The 15,449-nt window shown below is 39.9% G+C and overlaps 1 protein-coding gene across 8 annotated transcripts in view; it reads left to right on the top strand.

Annotated features, from left to right (window-relative positions):
- Positions 1–15,449, top strand: part of PHACTR1 (phosphatase and actin regulator 1) — a 374,079-nt gene that overhangs the window by 36,654 nt on the left and 321,976 nt on the right. Inside the window, exon 2 of one of the 8 annotated variants that reach the window (XM_050708555.1) lies at positions 7,615–7,711. The exons of the other annotated variants lie outside the window; for them this stretch is intronic. The gene's annotated coding sequence lies outside the window, so the exon portion shown is untranslated. The remainder of the gene's footprint in view (positions 1–7,614; positions 7,712–15,449) is intronic. 8 annotated transcript variants of the gene reach the window in all.

The raw sequence follows: 15,449 nt of genomic DNA, 5'->3' as shown, positions 1-15,449 counted from the left end.
CACATAATCTCTAAACACAGAATTGTTGACCTTGTTTTATTTGTTCCCTTTCTTAAGGCCAAAAAGTCAGGAACAGCATCTTTGAAATGTGTCATCTTCTCATAATTTCTAAAACACCATCTTTGTCTTTCCACTGGGCAATGAAGTAAAATTATTTGTAAGATCTGAAGAGGGGAAAGGGGAGCTGTTGAGGCCTTGCTAAGCTTAACAGTTTGACATACCTGGAAATCATAGTTATTCAGTGCAGAACCTGAACAGGTACTTACCTTAGCCTTAGAGTTGAGGACATGTTTAAATATTCTTTTAAATTGGGTCCAGGATCACAGCTGAATGTGAAGAAGGGTTTCTTGATTTGCTGGCAGCAATAGAAAAATAAAGAAGTAATTTTGATTTCAGATGATGAATATTAAAAAAAAAAATTCACAGAATGAAGAACTAAAAAGAATCACTTGTGGTAAAGAACTTTCTTGATTGGTCTGAAACAGAGTGTGTTTTTCAATTTGAGCTTTTTGAATAATTTTAAAATACTTTTTGAAAGTCATTTCAAATGAAAAAGTTGTTTTGTGCTTGAAGCAAAATATATCACTATCAAAAATGTCAGAGTACAATGTTTTGATGTTTTCAGGTTTGTTTGTCATGCACCCCCACCACAGCTATTTCTAAGAACAGATGCTTTGGTAAAATCGACCCAAATTCAAAAAATATTTCTCTATCACAGCATAGAAGCTTTTTCACTTGATATTTCAGACCAGCTATGATCTGGATGACATAGAAAATGTTAATAATAACTTATTTCTATAACCTTCTGCCCTGTATAATCCTTCAAATGTCAGAATATGCACTGGCTACAGCACTTATCCCCAGCAAATGGACAACCCACAAGTGAGCAGAACAGCAAGATACACTATGTGTTGGTGTCAGCAGTGAGATATCAGTGTGCGATGACACAGTGAGAAAATGCTTAAATGGAGCTATTTGTCATGTAACTAGTGCAGTGACGAACACAGAACTCTGGATCAAGCTGAAGGCTGAATTTCTGGTATGTACAAGGAGCACATATTCACTGGCTATGGGAGGTTGAACATCACCATGGTGCCTGCAAAGGTACCTCATGGTGAGGTCAGCTAGAAGAAGCAATAATAGAAAAAGCAAGACATGCCGGAGGAAATAGTGACCCCATTGAACTTGTTGGGAATTTTTCTGTCTACACTCCACTGCCTTTATCTTCACCACGGGACTCAGAGTACATCTTCATAGAATCATAGAATATCCCAAATTGGAAGGGACCCATAAGGGTAATCGAGTCCAACTCCTGACTCCACACAGGTCTACCCAAAAATTCAGACCATATGACTAAGAGCACAGTCCAAATGCTTCTTAAACTCCAAAAGGCTTGGTGCTGTGACTACCTCCCTGGGGAGCCTGTTCCAGTGTGCAACCACCCTCTTGGTGAAGAACCTCTTCCTGATATCCAGCCTGAATGTCCCCTGCCACAACTTGGCACCATTCCCTGCGGTCCTATTACTGGTCACTAAAGAGAATAGATCGGCACCTGCCCCTCCACTCCCCATTGTGAGGAAGCTGTAGACTGTGATGAGGTCTCCCATCAGCCTCCTCTTTTCTAGAGTGAACAGGCCAAGTGACCTCAGCTGCTCCTCATAGTCTTCCCCTCTAGGCCCTTCACCATCCCCATAGCCCTTCTCTGAACGCTCTCCAATAGTTTCATGTCCTTTTTGTACTGTGGTGCCCAGAACTGCACACAGTACTCGAGGTGAGGCTGCACTAGAGTAGAACAGGACAACCAGTTCCCTCGACTGACTAGCAGTGCCGTGCTTGATGCACCCCAGGATACGGTTGGCCCTCCTGGCTGCCAAGGCACAGTGCTGACTCGTATTCAGCTTGCTGTCAACCACAACCCCCAGATCCCTCTCTGTGGGACTGCTCTCCAGCGTCTCGTCACCCAGTCTGTACGTATAGCCAGGGTTGCCCCGTCCCAGGTGCAGGACCTGGCACTTGCTTTTGTTAATCTTCATGTGGTTGGTGATCGCCCAGCTCTCCAATCTGTCCAGATCTCTCTGCAAGGCCTTTCCACCCTCATCCGAGTCAACAACTCGTCCAAGTTTGGTGTCATCAGCAAATTTGCTCAAAACACCTTCTAGTCCTACATCCAAATCACTTATAAAAACACAGAAGAGGACTGGCCCTAAAATGGAGCCTTGGGGGACCCCACTAGTGACCGACCACTAGCCTGATGTGGCCCCACTTACCACAACCCTTTGAGCCCTACCTGTCAGCCAATTGTTTGCCCATCGTGTTTTGGGCTTTTGAGACTGAGTAAGTGTTTTGGTTGCGTACCAAAAAAAAACTTACCTAAGTATTTGTTTCATTTTTATTTTGTCTGTGTACACTCCCGTGCATGTGCTGTTTTACCCAGAAGCATAGCTACAAGGAGTGAGAAGCTTCACCATGTTCTAACAGGTCCCGGTCCAGATTACCATTAAAATGCTATGATATGCCATAGTAGAAAATCACTTTCCCAGTAGGAAGTATTGGATGCAATGTGAGAAACCAGGAGTTTCTCTTTCCTGTTCCCCTGCAGGTTTCCCCTGGTAATCTACGGGCAAGTCTTCTACACTATCAGATCAATTGTAGGGGAATCAATTTGCATTGTTTAGTTGTTGTATGAATGTATTCAAGGTTTCAATGTGTGAGGGGCAAATTATTTTAATGATAACACTGTAAGCTTCTATTTATATCAGTAAGAGCAAGCTTCATCTGGAGCCTCTGAGCTGAGCCCCTTTGTGCAGGGGTTTGTGTCCCTACTTGCTGCATAATAGCATGATTTCTATACCCTCAAACCTCCAAGCACAGTGATTCCTCATGAATCCTTCAAGCTCAACCTATGGGTGCAGGCAATATATCCTGAACATGGAAAGGTCTTAAAACAATATGAGCAATAGAGAGAAAAGCAAGCACGGAAGAATGACTTTGGGTGTCTTATATTAGCAGAAGATATCTTTATTCTTTACAATGTTATGGTGACAGGGTGATGCAAGTTTCCTTTAGCTTTCACCAGCTGAACTTTATGGCAATTTATTTGGCTTCTTAATATCTGGCCTGTGAACAGTTTGTATAGTCACTGGAGTTGTTTTGATCTTAGTCTCCAACGCTGGCCAAAGAAATTTTAGCAGCTTGACTGGAGCCCAGAAATAAGATCTTCACAGTTGACAATTCTGGTTTTATCACTAACTGACCTGAGGGTGTTTATCAGCAGGTATATTACTTTTAACAAATATTTCAGGTTTTGTCTGTGTCTTTGAATTAAATCAAACCAACATAATCATGAAAAACTGTTCAACATAATCACAAAAAAACAGGTCAGCATATACTGCTTGTAAATTGTCACAAAGCATCTGTCGCATGCTTTATCTGCTTTTTAAAGCAGGGTGTATGCCTTTGCTTAAGCCCATGTCTTAAGCTACTTCTTTAGACCCCTGTGGTTTGACAGGGCATGATCGGAGGGCAAGATTACTTGTGCTTGTTGTACAATGTCCAGCATAGAAGCAGCTGACTCATTATCAAGCAGCAGCTCTGAACAGGTTGTTTAAAGCTTTTAGCATTCTGACATAGGTCCTGAAAAGTTATAGCCCATACTAGCAGCCCTCCACGTAGAAAAAACTTTTAATATTTAGCAGAGCAATGCATTTCTTTTAAGAAACATCATGAAATCAGCCTCAGTCAGGACTATCCTGGTTGGTCCTTAATCACAATCATCTGACCAGCACCATTAACAAGCAGCTAAGAGAACATTGTTTTGACTGACTCTTTGGTTGCATGGTTCCATGAGTGTGAACAGAGGATTGATTTTTATAAAGGCATCTTTAGATGATTATTCTACTGTCTCTTGAACAGTGTCTACCAATAGAGGATCCACTCTTTCTGGTAAATAATATCACTTTCACTCTGTACCACTTTCATTGTCCGGGCCTGATTCCCTTGGGGACATACTGTACTGATCCACAATGACACAGGATTAATCAAAACAATATCAGAATTGGGAATTTCTGTGTTAAATCTTATGCTTCTTGTAGAATAATATTTTACCTTCTCAGTGGAAAAAGAAGGTAACCGGCTTCCATACGGGTTGTGACAATGGGCCCATCAGTCGCCTCAAAATTTTAACTCTGCAGAAGTAAATGTATTTCTTCAAATTTTCTAGGGACTTCTTTTACTGCAGTTGCATATATTTGCATAGTGATTCACAGATAAGTGCATGCCAATAGCCACTTCTGTGAACAGATGTTGACTTCTGGAAGTATCAGAGTTCCATGAACAAGTACGTATTTTTGCATGTACACAGAAATGCATAATCTAGTAGTATGCTGGAAATTTAAGTTTTGCCTTCCAGCATGTGTATAGAGTCACAGTATGCTCGTCAGCCTTTGTAGAAGTACTCCTGCCTTTCAGTAATAACAAGAAAGAATTTAGAGTAAGAAGAGGACAACCAGAAAAGAAATTGTGCTGCAGTAATGTTGCTAATAGAGACACTGTATGCAATACATGATGGTATCTTATTAAAAAAACAAAAAAAAGCAACATTCAATTTTAAATGGTGTTTGTCAAACAGCGTAGTGATTGAATATGTTCTTAGTCATTATTATAACAATTATGTAGCAAATATTGAAATAACAGACATTATCTAAAAATTCAAACATTTGGTATGGGCTGTTCTAGTAACAGGTTTGTAGGAATCCACTACATATTTCCTTTGCGTGTTGGTATTATCGAGATGAGTCTTATGAAATAGGAATATTTAATAGGGATGTTGTAGGACAGCATCATATAGTGGAAAAGAGAATGAGTTTGAATCAAGTTTCATCACCCTTTTTGCACAAAAAAGCACTTGTTAGCTCAAGGGATAATCTGTCCTTCTGATGACAGAAGGTTTTTATAAATGGTAATAAGTTTCCAGGCACTAATATATTTTTTGGACCAAAATGAAATTAGGCATAATGTAGCCAAAACTCAATGTTAGGGTAATGAAATGCATATACTTCTCTCTGGTTGTGTTCTTCCCCTGGTGTTCTCGCAAATCAACAGTGCTACCCCAGGAACAGGTGTTACTAGACCAGTTTCTATAGATGCATACAAAATTTGAGATGTACTTAACCTATGGATTGTTTTTTTTTTTGTGTTTGTTTTGTTTTGTTTTGTTTTTTTAGGTTTCTTGTATGATCAACAGGGAATCTATTCACTTTTATTATGATGTTCTCTTGATGCTCTTTCAGATTATACACAGCTGGCATTCTGAACTTTGTTGCATCAGAACATTAACTACTGGAAATTTTGTTTTCTCCTTTTTAATATTCTTTATCATGCTTTTGATTTGTGCCTGAGAAACCACATTTTCCATTATTAAAAACAGTCCAGGAACACTTCTTGTTTTCAACATGGCAAATAATCTGAAGAAGACCCTTACCCATACAGACTGCTTGCTTTATACAGACAGGAAGCAGATGGCTCAATGAGATCATGCTAAAAAGGGATCAAAAGGGCAGAAAGAAGAGGGGAAAAATAAGGATATTCAATTCTTTATGATTTGTTCTTTAAAAGTCAGGTCTGTAAATCCTGTCTCAAAGGCTAATTTAACTTCTCCAACTGTGTACTGAGAGTTACCAGCAAAGGCAAACCTTTCCTAATGGCTGTTACATATACTCTTCTTTTAATCCCAAAACGGGTTTTCACATGACTTTCTGAAAGCCAGTCTGAACTTTTGTCCCAGTCTGACCACCTTGGTATTCTGGGGGTAAGAAGGAAGACAGCATATGCAGTCACACAAAGTCCTCAGGTTTAATATGCCAGTATGTTTTTTCATGTTACTAACAATTTGTAAGGCCCATTATGAACATGCTGCAGATGAACAACTCTTCCTATATATCATAATTAAAGCCAAGATGCAGAGCGAATTGCTACTTCATTATAATACTCCTATGTGCCTGCCTGCAGAGGGGGATCAGCTCACGTGAACTGCCCACATTCACGTAGGTGATTATGTATCTGCAAAAGCATGTACCTGAAAGGGTGTGTGAATTCCCTTGCAGTTGACTAGCTTGGGAGATCTCATTTCCTATTTACAGCCACAAGAATAGGGCTAATGGTCTTCTCACTGGCCCTTTATTATTGGAATTTTGTTATGATAGACGTAAATTTTGTATTCTCTAAATCTTACTAGAAGACACGCTTCACATTAACTTAAGTGTTTCACAGTGTCCCTTTCCATTTTAGGAAGTTTCAGTAAGAGTAATTTCTGTTGCTTGTTATTTTTGCAGGTTGAAACTTTTTGTCTTGGTGACTTTGACCTCTTTCAGGGATGGAAGCTTCCCTTGATACTGCTGTTGAAATCTAACTACTGAAGTTAAATTCCAGCCCATGTTCCTTTTCCTAATTACTTAGTGATTCAATCTCCTTCCTATACCTTGAAATCATAAAATTAGAATTGGCCATAGGCAGATTTTTCAAAATCCTACTTTCAACATGGTAGCTCCTATTAGTGATTTTATCTTGTGCAACACTTGAATAAACCTTATGTATTCTGATTTTTCTTTAGTTCTTTTCTATGGATTGCTCCCTTAACAAGATGCTGACAGGCTTTGATACCACTTGGCACAGTCACAAAACAAATAAATAAATAAATCTGAACTTTCAAATTACATAGCCACTACCTCATTATTTCCTAGGAATGTCATACTGTGAATTGTCTTGTTTGTGAGATGCTCAGGAGTAGATGTGGCAGAGGCTTAAATTGGAATCCAAAAAATTAAAATAGCAACCATCTCTCAGCTACAATAAATATTCAGCTACCTTCATTTCCTCCATTTCATGTACATATACGAAGTGCCAGTTCAAAGTTTGTCTAGTCACCTTTCCAGTTTTATAGCAGAGACTTGGGCAGTAGAATTGTATCTAAAGATAGAGGACTTTTTTTCTGACACATCCACAAATTAGAACAAGTGAGTTGCATTAGGAGACAGCAAAATAAGTGTCTGAGTCTCCTTCATGTAAGAAATAGCTGGAAGGAAAACAAGAAATTCTATAGAGAAAAACCTGTTTGGAGGATAGCTTGGACTTTTTTTTTTTCTGTAAACATAGTCTTGACTTTTTCAAGGATTTCTGGGAAGCACAAGGACAATAGCTTACCTTGAGATTTCTCATCTCTGTTTTTCTTTTCTGGTTACCTCCTTTAGCAATTGCCTGTATAGGATATGCTCTGCTGAGTAGAGGACTAAACAGTAAAGTATAGAGTAAATATCATCTTAAGACTCGCTAAAATATGAAGCGGATGCTTTGGAGTAAAGTATGTTGGAGCTGGCTGATGAAGAGAAGTGCTATTTAATAGATTCTCCTAAAAATAAGTGTGTGTGTGTGTGTAGCTATTCAGTATTTTTAACTTACAAAAATGAAAGGTTTTTGAAGATCTGGTCTTTGGAACTTTTTCACTGATGAACCTCCTTTCCTTTATTATAAAAATAATTTTTGGCAGGGTTCTCTACACTCAGTTCACAAGTCTAAATAAGTCTGTTTCCTAAAGTTTTATTTTTATATCTTGTTTTTCAGCAGCTAATGAACAGTGCAAAGTATCAGTAGCTGAAAGCATGGGATTTGAACAGTACTGGACTCACAGGCCATCGATTACTGAACCAGAAGGTAGTTGGTAGGTCTCTGAGAAGCAGATGAAACTTGCTTCTAATCATCATAGAAACACTTCCACTTGTTAGTCTGAAAATCAGATAAGGTATCGTTAATATGTCTTCATCCAAGTGTAAAAAATATTCTTGAGCCATTGCCATGTGATGTGCTTAATGACAGTGAGAAATTAACAAGCTAGCTAAAACTCTAATCTTTTATGCTTTATTTATTCATTTATTTACCAGACCATCTAAAAGCCCCTGGTATGATAAAGGCATTGTGTGCACACAGGAAAAAAAGTGGTCCTAACATGGAGAGTTAATAACTAAAGATATGAGGCAAAAGATGAAAATGAGAAAGTGGGAAGCACTGACAGCATCATTTATAGGTGTATGTCTTTGTGTTGGTTGGGTGGGTGGGTTTTTGAGATTGCTGATAAAGTAGCCATTTTTTTTGTTTGTTTGTTTGTTTTTAATAAGAAAGCAAAAGAAAGCTTTATAAGAATGGAAGGAAAAACAGGACAGTAAGGTAAGTGAAGATTTTTGAGGGGTAGATTGGTGAAAGCAGACAACTTATTACTTGATAATCTTACAGTGCAATAATGAAAGAAGAAATATCTTTTAAGGAAAGAAACTAGCCAAGCAGCTGTTATCCTAAGTACGGTCTTATGTTCATCCTTGTTCTGCAGACCAGTGGAAGCAGACAGAATCGAAATGTAGCCTTATATTGAAGTGAGTGCTGTGATGAATAAGGGTTATGCTAAAGTTCGTACAAGTCTCTCATCGAATTACCGCTCCATCCTATGCATTTCTCCTGCTTGAACCTGGAGCTGTTAATGAATCTCTTTTAACTAAAGGAATAGCATTTTGCCAATTACAGAGCAAGTAGTACTTTTGACTAGGTAAATACTTCCTAGTTCTTAATGTGATATTTAAAACTATAATTCCCATTTTGCACTCTATAATTTACGTATTAATCTTTGACTCATCCTTGACATTCTACTTACACCTACAAGTACAAGCACAGTGTGTTTTGGAATTTAACAAAATTAGATATACTGCACTTTGCCAAAGAATGACTGGAGAAAAGGCATACTTTTTCCAAAGCTAGATGAGTGAAAAACACACCTCTGCAGCTTTAGTGAGTCCATGTGTGGCAGAGCAGTACATGTGGGTCAGGGGAGCTATTTCCATGTTTCATCATTGGATCATCATTTGTCACACTGGAGATGAACAAACTGGGCAGAAAGGAGAAATACTTTCTATTGCTTAAGTTTGTTTTACATGCTTTTTTACATGTAAAATAGAGATGCATGCATCTCTATTTTTGTATGTATGCATTCCCAATAGACACTTTGTGCTACAGAGTTTCCAGACGGAAAGAATTCCGTTTTCTCTATCGATTTCATAGGTAGATGGGTCTCTCCATCTCATCTGTTTGCTAGGGGGACACCTCTCCAGCTATTTACTTGAACCTGTATTTCAGTATATCTTCCAGTATGTCCCAGCCTTAGTGATTTCTAAGACAGATCAGAGTGAAGAACAGTCCAGCTTCTACTTTTCAAAGTTAGATTGTGTATGTGCTAGTTGGAACCCATGAGGGCCAAATGCTGTGTAACAGAAAAATGGCATCTGGTTAGGGAGTCAGAGGCTGACGATTACAGCCACCTAGTGAGGCCTCTCTCAATGCCACTGCTCATCTTTACAGCATCTTTTTAGAGACAATATCTGGCACCCAAGTTACAGCTGCCAACCCTTGCTCTGATGCAGGGGATGATGTGTGGCAGCAATCAAGATGTGAAAGACATTGTCCTGCCTGTAATTATCATGCCACTTCATGTGCTGGAGCCAGAATGGTCATGTCCTGGAGGACACAGAGCAAGCACAGTGCTGTTTATGCTGCTTGTCTACATTATGTATTTTTTCCCCTTCTTATCGTCAAAAGTTAGTGTCCTGAATCTCATGTGGTTGGGTCTTAGTGAATGGTGGAGCAACAGAAGTTGAATATTTACAGAAAGGAAGAAATATTTAGAAAATGAATCCCAAAAGAGCAGCAGCAATGAAGAAGTATTGGGAAAGGGGGAACATGGCACCTGGTCACCTAGGGAAGAAATACAGCATGGTTATACCTTACTGAAATCTTAGAAGTGCTTGTGTGTTATGCCTGTGAGCTAAAACAATGGCAAAATGCAGCAGGCCTGCTCCGGTATCCAACTAATGATAACAAACCACCTGCTCTCTCTGTTGTTCCCTTTTTTTCTCTCATTGAGCAAGTAGGCCCAGGAGCTTTTGCTATTGATTTCAATGAGAAAATATTTAGGTGTTAGATTCTTTCAGGCAGGGATTATTTTTGTATTGCCTGACACACTGGGACTTTTGAGTTATGACTGTGGGCATTAGGGAATCAGGCAAATTATGGAGAATAACGGTAGTGAAATAGTATAAAATGTAAATTATTTTCTGAAGATTGTTTAAAGGAGACATACACAGTGCTTAGCTAAATGTCTCAGCAAAATCCAGATCTGCGGCAAACTGAGGAGCATCTGGGCTGGAGCTGTCCCTTCTAATCACAGCAGAAGGAAGTCATTCAGTTAATTATGTCATGGAGATATGATCTCCTGTACCCCTCAGGTCAGGACTGGGCTCTCACAGCCAGCTCTAGATTTAGGCAAAGCAATGTTTCATAGTGCAGCAGGGCAGGAAGGGAGCCCTATAACAGGAGTGGCTACAGAGCTCTGCTTTGATCCTTTGCTTTGCCAAGTAGCTACTGCTGGGGAGTTTCAGTCCTCCCAGAAGAAGCAGTTGTTGTTTCAACTCTTCCAATTCCCCAGCAGCAGCGAAGAGGCAAGCCCAGCTTTTGCAGCAGAAGAGGCACAGCACCCAGGGGGATGCTTGAGCCAGTCTATTTTACACTTGCCAAGTTTTAGCTTTTATCCTGCTCAGTGTTTATTAACCAACCCAAATCAAATACCTATCACTGCAGTTCCACTTGGATACTTGTTTCTGGGGAGGTGGGGGTGGGGGTGTGTCTTTCCTCTGTGATTGCCTATTGTCTCAGAGCCCTTCTATCTTACAATCCCTTTGGAATCAGACGTGGAATTGCCCCAGCCCAGCTTCATCTACTGAATATGACGTAGAGGGAACAAATCAAACTGGTGGGTATAGAAACCCTCAGAGGCAGAAGGTGGTCTGAGAATAGATGACAGGAATTTATTTATTACAGAAATATGCATGAGTTGTAAGAGTAAATAAGTCCTGGATGTGAAAACAAGAGTTCTTATTAGAATAGTAATGATAAGCAGGCTTTGGGGCCTTTTAAACGAATAATGGCAGTATCTCTCTGTCACAGTTCTCCAGATGATTGCATAGTTCAATGGATTATTAAATAAACTAAACAAAATCCCTCTCTGAGTTGACAAAACTTAGGAAAACGTCTTTACAGAAGACAAACAGGGATTGAAGAGGAGAGTGCTTGAGGGGCTACGCAGATTTGCTTTGAGCATCTCATACACGTTCTTCGTTGAGAAGAAAATGGTCAGCTGTGCTCTTTCAAAGGTTCTCCCATTTCACAGTCTCATGGTGGCTTTCTAGTCACCCAGAGAAGACTGTAATTCTCCCTTCAGCAAAGTAATTGAATAAGTTATTTCTACGTGAGTGTTTCTAGTCACATCATGTTGCTCAATTATTCACTATATGCACCAGAGGAAAAGGGAAAAAAAAGTTCAATTTGTAGCAAAGAAATTGGGCAATTTTAAGAAGGGAAATAAGAACCCTAAGGGTATTGTAACACTAGAAAGGCCTACCAGGAAGGTCGTGCTGTCTTTCAAGGGAGGTTTTAAAGTGGAGGTTAGAGAAACATCAGTGAAGAATGAGCTAGGTGAGGTTAATTTTGCCTCATTGCACAGAGAAGAGATAATATCTCGAGGTCCCCTTCTGTCTTGTGTTTCTGTGAATCTGTGCTTTTGTTACTGTTGGTCATTGTCCTTTTGTTGATATATTCCACTATGCTGTTTGTCGTTTAGACTGCAACTCCACATTAAGTGCTGCCTTCAAAGACTTTCCTTCCACAGTAATCCCTTTTCTGGAGAGCACACTACATCTTTCTTTTAATAAACACATACTATTTGTGTGTTCCAGTCCTTACCTCCTCAGGCTTTTACAATTGTTTCCGGCAAATTGCATTTTCTCATAGGCTCCAGGCATTGAGAGGAAAATTACAACCTGGTAGTGAAAGTTCACCTAACTAAAAAATGTTAATGTCTCCCAGTATGTGCTATTCACATGGGGTCAAACAGTGGGCTCACAGAATTCAGGCATAAAACACATTGATTTCGGCAGTGCTAGCATTTGGCTAAAGGAGCCTGACAAATACAATAGAGAGCTGTTACAGATACTGTCCCTGTATTCCCTTTGGTTAAGACACAATTTAATTTAGTAGTACAGCTTATCCCATTTTTGAGCTAAACCTAAGTCAAGAACAGCCTATTCTCCCTTATTTCTACACCCAGATGCCTCATTGTCATTTATAAGATCCATTGAAGCCTCTCTGTGAGTCGTGAATGTTGAAGAACAAATGACCAGCCACTTTGGGTCTGAAGGAGGAAAAGGAAAATTCTCATGGAGAGATCATTTCCACAGGCTCCTCAGAAAAGCAGTGAGGAAAGGGAGGCAGGAGGCTCTCTTGGATTGCTCTGATGTAACCTCTGGTGTAGCTGAATTTTGCTGGCTGCTGACAAAATACAGAGCCCCGGGAGAATAGCTTCCCAGCTGAAGTACTTCCCTGGCTGTGTGAACCTGGATGAGCAGGATAAGGGGTGGTGCCCAAGTCCACTCGTCCCCTTTGTACAGCCCTGCCAAGGAAGGGAAGCAAGCCATGGTACACACATATGCTGTACAGGTTCCTTGCTCAGCCACATGAGGAGAAGGAAAAAAAAAAAAAAAAAAGGAAAAAAAATGTTGTTGGATGATTTTGTGGAATAGTGTTTGAGGAACTTGGGTATAAAATATATTTCTTCCATGGTTTCCTGCTAGAGGCCCTCTCTATCCTAATTCTAAAACAGCTTGAATACCAGGTCTTTGATGGAGTAAGTGAATTTCAGTTTAGGACCTGAGACTGTCTTTGTCTGTATGCATGAAACAACCTGAGCTTCTTGTAGTATTGTATAAGCCAAACAAGAAGTACATTAAATACACATCATAGGGTTACTGCCAACTAATTTACAGCATGCTGCAGTATTCACTCCACACAGCAGTTGTCTCCTTCCTCTAGCCTCTGTCCTACCCATTTTCAGCATGTTTCTATTTTTATCTCCCCACCACTTGTGGTTCCAGAGAGGCAGTTTTTCATATGGGGTCAAACCTTGCAAAACCCTGGTCAGTTATTCTTAACTTTATTTTGAAATGTGGTTCCCTTGATAAAAATGCACTTGGTTATGCCTTCATCTCATTGAATCACACTTGGAGGTGTATATATACTATATACTATAGGTACTTGCCAATGGTCTATGCCTGTGTGCGCTGGAGGACTAGCACAAGGAAGCTGCAAGAAAGGTTATTTACAGGATGTACCTAGCACTGGCTGGCTTCAGCCACCATTCAAATGGTGTTGCTTCCACTTAGCTCTGCAGCAGAAGCTCACGTTCCTCTGTACACCCCAAAAGAAACACTGGAAAAAAACATTCTCCAAAGTCAGTTTGTACTTCTCTCTTTCTGGCCCATGCTGGGCATCACTAAGAGGCAAAAAATTCTGCACAATTGTTCATTTCTCTAAGCCTACTATAAAGCTAGTCAAAGGACTTTGCAGGTGACAGCTGTCCTTGCTGAGGGGACAGGCAGAGGAAGGATTTCCAGAGACTGCTTAGTAGCTTTGAAAGTTTTTTGTATGACAGGGACCTCTGATTGCAGCCTGCAAATCTATTAAATACTGTAACTGCTCCTGGTATGATCATCAGTGTTTGATTTCCACCCCCTCTCTTCTTTTCCAAAGGCATTGTTAGTTTTAATACTGGGCTTTTGAAAACTACAAATATGACCGCTCAGTCAATATATTTTTGGTCTGTGTTTCCTCAACTGCATTTTCAAAACCACCATTTTTAATTGGTCACTTGAGCCTTTTTTTTTCCAGTGACGTTGAACCTCTTACGCATGTCACTTCAGAAGCATTTTCCAAACATTGTAGGCGTCATGGAGCAATTTTAGCATAAAAAGAAGAGTAAAACTAGAGATGGCGGGGGAGCAAATTACATTTTGTATATATGGTATTAAATGCTTCCATTAGTTGCCATAGGGATGGGCAGAAGTTGGTCTAAAATGACAGCTTTTCTGATGCTTGATGTGTTTAAAAAGAAAACACTGGGGGGAGGGCTTTTCATTGTTATTATTACCCGGGGAGTCTTTTATACAGGAGAGGAATGTATTAAAGTCATATTTCTCTTAAAAACACAGTGGAGCTATGTTAACAGACCAGGCATCACCTTCACTTCTCTGCAGAGGCACTGACCTCTACAAAATATGTATCTTTGTAGCTTCAGGACTGAACTTCCACAGCTGCTCCAAGCTTCACATTTCTTCCTGTTGTGCAACGTGGGAGCTATCAGGCAACCCCTCCTCCTGTGCACTATCTGTAAATCTGTGCAGCAGTAACCCAAGGAAAACTTTGTCCTGCAATTGCTGCTGTGCACACCCTGATTGCAACAGAACTGACAAGACCTGGTTTTCAGGCCAGGCTTTTCTGTTTGTTTGCTCTCTTCCACGTTTGCTTGGTCTGAATACTGGAAATCAGCAGAGCATGAGCCCTCAATTTACAGATACGCTATGAACTCCCACACAATCATGTCAAAAAGCTAAGAGGTGCAAGTCGTATCACAACATGTCATCTAAGCCTGTAACTATCTGATGTTAAAACTCTCTCTCATGTCAAGCATGACCAAGAGCAGGGCACCAGCTGTGCTGTTTGCTGGCATTCAGGTCCCTGGAAGTTGTGTGTGGATTGTATGTGTGCCATACAAGGGACAGTTTTTGTTGTTGCTACCAAAAAAGGTAAATGTTTCAGAAATGGCTACTATATAACACACAAATGAGATCTAACTAGGAGGCTTAATGTTATAACTGTCAGTGTTTCTTAAAGAATCCCATAAGAGAAGGATCTAGCCCATAAGGAATGAAACTGAAGCAGTACACTTTCCATTGACTTTTAGTAAGTTTTCAGTCAAGCACCTGTGAAATTATTTAAAAAAAATAAAAACTCTAGCCTCTGGGCTGTGACACACGTGCCTTTTTCATTCTCCTAAAGACAATGTTTTATTAAAATTACTTATCAGCTGGGGGGACACTGAGCAAACATCTTGAGAAGGCCACCCATAGACTGTGAAATGTCACTCATCAAGGCAATTATTTGCCGCCTTCCTGTACATGCTGTTCTGACAGTTCATGCGGGTGCACCTCATGTGATTGTACTGTCTCCAATAATTAGTGAAAGGTGGGCAACAGAATCAACATATTATTTTTTCTCAAAGGGTTTGACTGAAAATAAGTGCAACCCATAAGACACTAGATTTGTCCTCAGCTAATGCTGTTTTTTAGAAACCAGCTCTGGTCCAACATTGTGCTGAAAGACCTGATCTTCTGTCAAGTTAAAGGAACTGGAGGAGAGGATCTGCATTAGATATTCCATGTTGGAATGCAAATTTGGTGTTAGTCCTACAGATTCCTACTGAAAGTGCAAAGTGGTTTTCCTCAAAGGCAAGCAGAAATTCTTTGAAATCA

This window comes from Cygnus atratus, chromosome 2 (genome assembly GCF_013377495.2).
Source record: "Cygnus atratus isolate AKBS03 ecotype Queensland, Australia chromosome 2, CAtr_DNAZoo_HiC_assembly, whole genome shotgun sequence".
Lineage (NCBI taxonomy): Eukaryota > Metazoa > Chordata > Aves > Anseriformes > Anatidae > Cygnus > Cygnus atratus.
This window is presented reverse-complemented; position numbering and strand designations above follow the sequence as displayed.